Source organism: Pinus tabuliformis, chromosome 1_2, assembly GCF_031772625.1.
Source record: "Pinus tabuliformis cultivar Carrire ecotype Pingquan chromosome 1_2, CPIR1, whole genome shotgun sequence".
NCBI classification, from domain to species: Eukaryota; Viridiplantae; Streptophyta; class Pinopsida; order Pinales; family Pinaceae; genus Pinus; species Pinus tabuliformis.
The window spans coordinates 21,440,632-21,449,867 of NC_142298.1; positions in this window are offsets into that span (position 1 = coordinate 21,440,632).

A 9,236-nucleotide genomic window follows, 5' to 3' on the forward strand; every position below is an offset into this window, starting at 1 on the left:
AACAATTTTGGCCCCTCGTGGCATCTATATTTCTTAGTGAAAGGCCTAATATTTCAGTGTGTCAAAATTGTTAGTTGCAGATTCCTTACTCTACCTTTTCATCCATACTATCCTGTAGCTTTTGCACTCCCTTTTGGACATTTTGGAATTCATCATACTCTATCTAGAGGTCAACTTTTTAAGTCATTTGGGGGACCCCATTAGTTAGTTGAAAGTGTTAACATTGTTGTCATCGATGTCAATGAAGGATGTTGAGCAGGTGCAGGATGTAGAGCAGATGTAGGATATCAAGTAGGAGCAGGATGTAGAATATATGTAGGATATCAAGTAGGAGCAGGATGTCAAGAAGGTATAGGATGTTGTCATTGATGTCCGTAGTATGCTATTTTCATGGATGAGATGATGCAATGATGAAACCCTAGCTCTAGGGTTCGGTTTTCTTAGATGATTAACACACCTTGTTTTTGTTGAAGTTTTCGAAGAAATAAATTAGTGATCTTGTCTTCGTGGTCATTTCCATTAGATCCCCTTTGTCAGGGACCTTCATAGTTGGAAAGAAATTTTTAGTCAAAGATGATGCACCCTTTTTTTGGCCAAGTTCCACAAAATCAAAACGAATTGGTTAAATATGATGATGTTTCATGTGATTAAATTAGGAATTTTATAAGGATTTAAAAAAAATGGAGAAGAAGCTTCTTCCAAGTGAGTTCAAATTTAAGAAAAGGGATCAAGTCAAAATTTTAAATTTTATATGAATCACGCTCCCTCCAAAACCCCAAATCAGCCTACTCCAAAGAGGCCTCCATAAAACTATATAAGCCTAGGCCTATGATTTTTAGGGTATAGAACAATTTGAATTTCTTTTCTCTTTGTGGTTTTCTCCAGATCTATCAGGAGATCAAAGAAGTTCAAATGGTTCCACTACTTCGCTATGTCTTACCTAAGGTTCTAGCACTAACGAGAGGGATTTCAAGCTATGTTTTTTCGGTTGTATTTTTTTATTGTTTCTATGGGATTAATTGAGGGTTAAATTTTGAAACAAATTGAAAATCCATCACTAAGCTTGTTATCACATTCCAACCTGGAACACCATTTCTTCATGCTATATTATTTTTTACTTTTTTTCTAGGATTAAATATGTTGAATGGAATTTTCTATCTATTCGTTTGATTAACCTCTTAATAAATTTACCTATTCCTTTAAATAACATCTTTTACTAACTTTGTTGGTATAACATGTCTCATACCTCTTTATATTTATTAAGGTTGACTACGCTTGGGTAAATTCGATTTATTGCATAATATGGTTACTCATGTGGTTCATCACCCTTTATACCTTACAACTATACTCTAAGTTCCTATCTTTCTACCTCTCAAGAGGTGTGTTTCCTATTAGCGCTCAAATCTGCCTCAGGCTGAGGAAGGCAAAACTTGAGGCCACATCAAACCACGCTCAGCCTCGTAGCCAGCCCTACGAGGACAGGAGAGGGCTCTCTCCGGGTCTATCTCGGCAAAAGGTAATCAAAGAAGCTCGAGATGACTGAATTGATGACTAATTTTAGGCTAGGTATTAAGTGCAGAGGTTTAAAGGTGATTTTTTGGGGTTTTTGTTGAATCAAAGGAAAAGGCAATTTTGGGTGCGGGGATAAGACAGTTTCTGCAGAGGTCTGATTGGAGCAAGGTAGGCAATTGTTTTGATGCTTTCAAAGTGATGGGTGAATAGATCAGACAGGTGAGGAGCTAAGGAGAGCAAGCAAGCGCAAGGGTTCTCCTTAAACTGATGAAAACATGGAAAATTAAACAAATTTAAAGGCAGAGCATAGCAAATTTATGGATTCTACCTTAACACTTCATTTGTTCAATTGCAGAAGATGAGAGATGGAAAAATGATACACATAAAAAACTTACAAGTACTGAAAGAAGCACACCATCAAGACATAAAGCCACAAGAATTCCAAATAGTGCTGCAAATCCCTGGTCTTCCCTTTGCCAAAATGCTAAAGTAAATGTACAATAATGTCTCAAAGCATCTTCCCAAAGAGTCCAACCATGAAAATGACTAAGAAAATACATAATATAGGCAAGCTAACACATTCCCTTGCCTCTAGGGGTCGAGCTCATCATCCTAGGAGCTGTTTCAACCAATTCTAAACAAAGCACTACAATTTAGGCAGTCAAAACAACTTGCCTCTATAAGCTAGGAAACTAATTCGTTCATTAAATTTTTGCTATTTTATGAATGAATCATATAGAATAGGTAAATAAGTGTCAAGTCAACATAAATTTACATTAATTACATCAAGGAGGGTGAAAAATCCCATCACGAGTCAAAACTGGGCGAATTGTTGAGCTGGAAGGTGAAAAATGTGCAAAAAATCTTGATGCGTAGCGTGCCTGGAAACGGCCCGATTTGCCCACAAATTCACAAAATCGCCTTTGAACGATGCTCTTCACTCTTGGAATGTGGAATGGGTTGCAAATGAGGAAAAATATCTTCATATAGACTCCTTGTTGATTTTTGCTTGATCCAAAACCCCTTTTCTTATGTTTGGTTGTTGACACTTTTTGAAAATTAATAGGCTTTGACCTTTTTGGTTTCCCCTTTAAAATTGGTTGAAGTAATGATTTTCTCTGATAATTTTTGCAGGGATAGCTCTGATATACTCTGGCAAAGGAGACCAAGGCTGCACTTGAACGTTTGAAGAACTAAAAATTTTGACAATTTTTTACAAAAATGAGATGGCGACTTATCTTCAAAACAGAGTTTTGAAGAGAAGTCCTAATTCAATTGTACAATGATGAAAATTATTGAAGTGAAGATCTATCAAAGACATCCCTCTGGCCTGCTGGTCTTCTAAGACTTTTCAAGACAAAATTGACTCAACCCTAGACCTAAGACCTAAAAATTTAAAACATGATTGTAAATGACCTTTGAAGATTTATTTTAATAAACAGGCATGAATCAGCAGGGCCGAGCATGAGGGGAATGAATGACACAACCCACTCCATCAGAGTTATGGCATGCCTAACGAAATGCAACTGATCAAAACTGATAGGACACCTAATCATGAAATGCAAAAGAGCTTTGATCTCTGATGGAGGGATAACTAGACTGACTCTAACATTGGCTCCAATGGGGATGGTAGCTCCTTGGAGATGCCAAGAACCGCAGATCTCTGTAAGAGCTAGACAGTGCCTTCATCCATTGGGCGATGGAGTCATTATTTTCGACACAAAAACTTGAGAAAAACCAAAAACTGCTTTGACCAAACTAGACTCAAAACTAAAAGATTTAGACAACTGACTTGACAAACTTAGACTAACTAACCTTCATTTTCAGAATTATAGCCTTCACCTCGGGCCCCAGACTGAAGATGATAAGTTAGTTTACATGTACAATAGAATAAAAGTAAAATGATATGTACAATGATGATGAAATGAGCAGAAAATACTCAGAAGTAATATCTCTTTAACAGCCGACCATTAATCGGCCCTCCAGGACATTCATCTCCATTCATTTCTTTGAGAAGAAAAGTGTTCTTACCACGATATGCTACAATCTTATAAGGACCCTTCCATAAATTGTCAAATTTTCCGTGCTTTCCCTTATCTTCATGTCGAGCATCCCATCTCAAAACTACCTCATCTAGCTGAAATGTGTCCGCCTTTGCTTTCCGGTAATAAATCTTTTTGATGTGCTCCTGCAACTTGCAAGTGTTTTGAAATACCTCCTCCCGTGTTTGCTGTAAATGAATCATTTGATTAATCCTTCTCTGCATAGGATCTTCCTCACTACCCGCTTCTTGAAGCAATTTGACTACCGGGACAGCAAGTGAAGTTGGAAAAACCGTGTCTATTCTGTACACCAACTCAAAAGGAGACATGCCAATAGACTTTTTCTGACTCACCCTATCAGCCCACAGTGCATTTATCAACTTCTTGTACCAGCCCTTTTTACTGATTTCCAACAATTTCTTAATGATATTGACCAACGATTTATTAGATGACTCCGCCAATCCATTTCCTTGAGGATAATATGCGGTTGAATGTCCCAAGCTGGTGTTGTACTTATAACAAAACTCAACCATCCTTTTTGACTTAAATGCTGCTGCATTATATGTGATTAGCTTACTTGGGCATCCAAAACGTGAGAAAATATTGGCTTCAAGAAAAGAGATAATTACCCCATCCGTGGCTTGTCGAGTAGGAATTGCTTCAATCCATTTTGTGAAGTAGTTTGTGGCTGTCAATATCCATCGATGTTGTCCTGATGATGCCGGATGAATTTCCCCGATGAAATCCAATCCCCACTGCTGAAATGGTGCGTTTACCTCAATTGGTTTGAGAGGCAATGGCTGTAGTTTCTGCTTCCCTTCGAAAATTTGGCATTCATGACAATTCTTAACAGCCTTATATACATCTGAAAATAATGAAGGCCAATAATAACCTGCCCTTAGAATCTTGTTTGCTGTGGTTTTCCAAAACATATGGCCTCCACAGTCACCTCTATGAAAGTCTTCCACCACTCTTTTGGCTTCCTCCTCTACCAAGAAATTCAATAACATTCCACCAGGGTCTTTCCAATACAATACAGAATTTAGTATGTAGAATTTTGCAGCTTTAAATTTCAATGTTCTACTTTTGTTTCTAGGTATTCCGGGAGGTGAAGACAAATGTTGAAGTACGTATAAAATGTCAGCATACCAAGGAGAAGAGAGAAACATTTCAGATACCTGAACGGATGAATTCTCCTCATCTTCATCAGACATGGCAGCAATCAAATTTATGTCTAGAACTTGCAAATTCGTTTCAGCCATTAACTTGGCAAGTCCTTGACCTTTGATCAGCTTGGTTGGTTTAATCTCCACATCATACTCTAGCAACGCAGCAATCCACTTACCCCGCCTGCCTTCTGGATCTACCTGTACTAAAATATCTTTAACTGCCGCATTAGGAACATAAGCTAGAACATGGGAATGCAATAAATACACACGAAAATCTTTCAAGGCCTTTACAAGTGCAAGTTCTTGCTTCTCAATGATGTTATATTTTAAGGCTCCATCTCTTATAATCCGACTGAAAAAAGCAATGGGCTTTTCGACACCTTCCCTCTTCTGCATTAATACAGCTGCCAAAGTGTGCTCAGAAGCAAATGAGAACAAAATAAAATCCTGAGTATAGTCTGGGCTGATCAAAATAGGATCTGAAGAAAGAGCTAACTTCACTAAATTAAATGATTTCACCACCTCTTCGGTCCACTTTACCTGACTGTCCTTTTTCAGCATGCTCGTGATTTCTCTAAGATGCTCTGCTAAATTTGGAATGAAGCGACGCAGAAAATTCAGTTTACCATTGAAGGACTGTATTTCTTTCTTATTCTGGGGCTGTTCAATTTGCTGAATGGCTTCAACACGTGCAAGGTCAATACGGATGCCATCTTTAGATATGATGTGGCCAAGAGGTTTGCCCTCCTCCATGGCAAAAAGACTCTTTTTCGAATTCATCGAAATGCCATATTTTCTGCACTTTTGGAAAACAATTTTCAAATGATACAAATGTTCCTCATCAGAATTTGAAAACACGGTTAAGTCATCAAGATAAACAACCAAAAACACATATTTCTCATTGGTGAAAGCCACGTCCATTGCGCGCTGAAAGGTGGCGCCCGCATTTTTCAAACCAAACGACATCTTTGCATAATGAAACGTTCCCCATGGAGTGGTGAATGCTGTCTTGTCATGGTCATCTTCATGTACTAAAATCTGATTGTATCCTGAATAGCCGTCGACTAGTGACATCCTTGATGCTCCAACTACTCGCTGCAATATATGGTCCATTTTGGGCAGCAGATAATTGTCTTTTAAGGATACCTTATTCAAATTTCTGAAGTCAATACATAAACGAATCTCACCTGTTTTCTTCCTTACGGGTACCAAGTTTTATATCCAATCTGAAAATCGGATAGGCACAATGATTCCTCACTTATACAATCTGTTTACCTCTTTTTCAATTGATGGCAGCAGCTTCGGATTGATTCTTCTCAACTTTTGACGAAAAGGCTTCTGATTTGGCTTGATAGGAATAGTATGCTGAATGATATTAGTGTCATATGTTTTCAGATCTGAGTAATCCCATGCAAAAACATTAGAAAATGAAGACAACAATCTGATATACTCTTCCTTTACCTTTGGTGACAATGACTTTGATAGCTTTACCATCTTGGGATTCTCAGCTGTCCCAATGTTTACCTCTTCAACACCTTTTTCAGTCGGTCTTAATGTCGGTTTGCGGGCCACATCATCTTGGTCAAACAGCTCCTCTAAAGGAATCAATCCCTTAGGAATAATGTTATCTTTAAGTTGCAGCACGTCCATTTGATTTACTTGTATATTATCACTACCATCATCATGTTCAGTATCTATTGAGGTATCTTTGAACTTACCCTTATTTTGCAGAAACTGATTGATCTCTTCATCATCTTGAAAGACCTGCCAACACTGTTGATTGTCTGGGACGGTGGGACGATGTTTCACATGAATCTCAAACTTGTTGCTAGAATTCATCGGAATTTTTAAATTGCTTGCTGCTTTAGCAAGTCCATCAGCAACACCATTTTGTATGCGAGGCACACATGTCAAGGTATGATCATAAAATAACTTCAAAATATCTAAGACTGCATTTCGATATGCCCTCATACGAGGATGCTTGGCCTGAAACTCACCCTTAACTTGCTTTATCACCAACTGGGAATCACCATATACTGCACTCTTCTTCGCTTTCAGCTTTCTAGGAATCTTAAGGCCACCAATGAGAGCCTCATATTCCACCTTATTATTTGAACAGTCAAGTGCTAGTTTATAGGAACACACTCTCACCTTGCTTGGAACTTTGTCTTGAGCGGAAAAGGGACTTTGAATCCACACACCAATACCATCACCATCACTACCTACTACGCCATCAAAATCCATGGTCTAAAGACCATCTTCATCTTCTTCCAAGTGTTGAAATTGTGTTAGCTCTGTTTTTTCTGTTTGTTGCCCCTTATCCTCAGCTGATTGCTCCATAGTAGCTTGCTTTTCTCTTTTTTACTTTTGCAGAACTTCTCTGAAATTTTCAGTGATCTCTGGTATATCTTCCACCTGAACTAACTGACTATCTAAATCATTAAAACTATCAGCAAATAAAACAAATGACTCCAAATCTGTATGTACATAATTTACAGGATGATTGATTGGCTTCTCTTTGCTGGTTATCATGTATTTCATCTTTTTCTCTCGATATAGCTTTCTCATTTGACCGAAGACTGGAATTGTAGCATAAGAAAAGTCTAACTGTAGAGTACCCTTCAACTTAGCCCCCCAAGATCTTGAAAGTAGCATACCAAAACGTGGAGGAATGTCCGCCACAACCACATCCATCAAGACATTCTTCGCTGGGATTTGGTCTAAGCTAACAACCAAATCTTTGATGAGCCCGATACATCTTACACGGCTGGAATCAAATGAATACAAATCATGATATTTCCTTGTAATGTCTAACTCCAGCTTCTCCATGATCGCCTTTGGCATCAAATTGTGCGAAGCACCCGAATCGAACATAGCATTGTGCAAAACATATTCATGCAATCTCAAACTGATATAAAAGGGAGGAACATCACTATCAGGGGACTCACCATCCAATGCTGGCCCAAATATCAATTCTAGCTGATCATCTTCAACATTCACCGTGTCAAACATGGGATCAAAATTCAGAATTTTAGAGACTTGACCGCGGTAGCTGCTGTTTTTCATGATTTCAGTTAAAGGAATAGATACTTTTAATTTGGAAATTTCATTTTCCAAACTAAATGCTGAAACATTGTCGACTTCTTTGACCGGAACTTCCCTCCTATATTTGATTACACTTCGCTGATTTGTCTTTTCTACTACTGATATCTCTCCTTTCCTTTTTTCTGTGGTATCGGTGAATCCGTCTTTGGTGTTGTAGCTTCTTTTCTTTTCTGAATCGGATTGATAGGCACATCTCGGTTCCTCAATGAATACTGCTTCTGTTGAGTGGACAAGGCATTCAAATATCCTCTTTGGTAATCATCTAAATCTGCATCATTAGCTAAGATAAAATCTTCATCTTGCTGGGCGCCTGAACTTTCTCCATACTCTTCTTCTTCAGTGATGTAAATGGGAAGATCATCAGGAGTAAAGAAGTGACTTTGGTCCCCTACTACATCAACATCTTCATCTGAATCTTGACTCACAAAATTCTGCAAAAGAGGAGTCTTGATCGGTTGCTGGGCTACCGGCTCTTGTATTCTTGGTTCACGCTGCTTAATTCTGAACTGAGGTTGTTGCTGGCCACGGTAATTTGGATTACGAATCTGCGGTTCTGATTTGTCAAGGTTGATTCTTTTGAGCATTTTTTCCATCTCACGAAGCCAAGGCGGTTCTGATGTAGATTCTTCCTTTATAGTCACTCTTTTCTCTGCCTTCAACCGTGCTCTCTTGTCATTCAGATTTGCCTCAACATTAACAGCAATCTTTTGCATATCTTCTAAAGTAGGCGGATCTCTATCCCATAATGAATAAGCCATCTCCGGATAAAAACCATCAGGGAATTTGAGAAGGGTTGATTTTCTAGATGGTCTTAAATCATCCGGAATAGCATTATAAACTGTATTGAACCTGATAATATAGTCTTGGACAGACTCACCATGATTGCGTTTGATATTATTGTACTCGGCATTGATCTGAAGCAGATCCTTTCTGAGTTCCCAACGATCTAGAAACTGTCTCTGAAGTTCAGCCAATGTAGGTATACTTCTGGCTCCCAAGCCTTTGAACCATTTTCTTACCTCTCCTCCGAATGTTTGCACAAACAACCGCATAGTTACATCCTCCTCATCAATCTCATATAAATCACAAAAATTTTCCATTTTTTCTATGTGCTGCTGAGCGGACACACTTTGAGGAGTGCCATCAAATAAAGGAATCTTACTCTGATAATCCGCGGGCATATCATGCAAATCTTGAGGAAGAGCGAGAGGAGCAAACCGAGCAGCCATTGCTCTAGGCGGATTTGGTCTGGGAGTAGTTGGTGGAGAAGATGTAACCGAAGTATGAGGAGAATGAGGTGGTGTATGTGGGGGTGAAGCGATGTGGGATGAAGGAGGGGAATTAGCTGCAGATTCTGAATAAGTAATTATAGGTTGCACAGGAATGGTGGGAATGAAAGGCGGTTCGG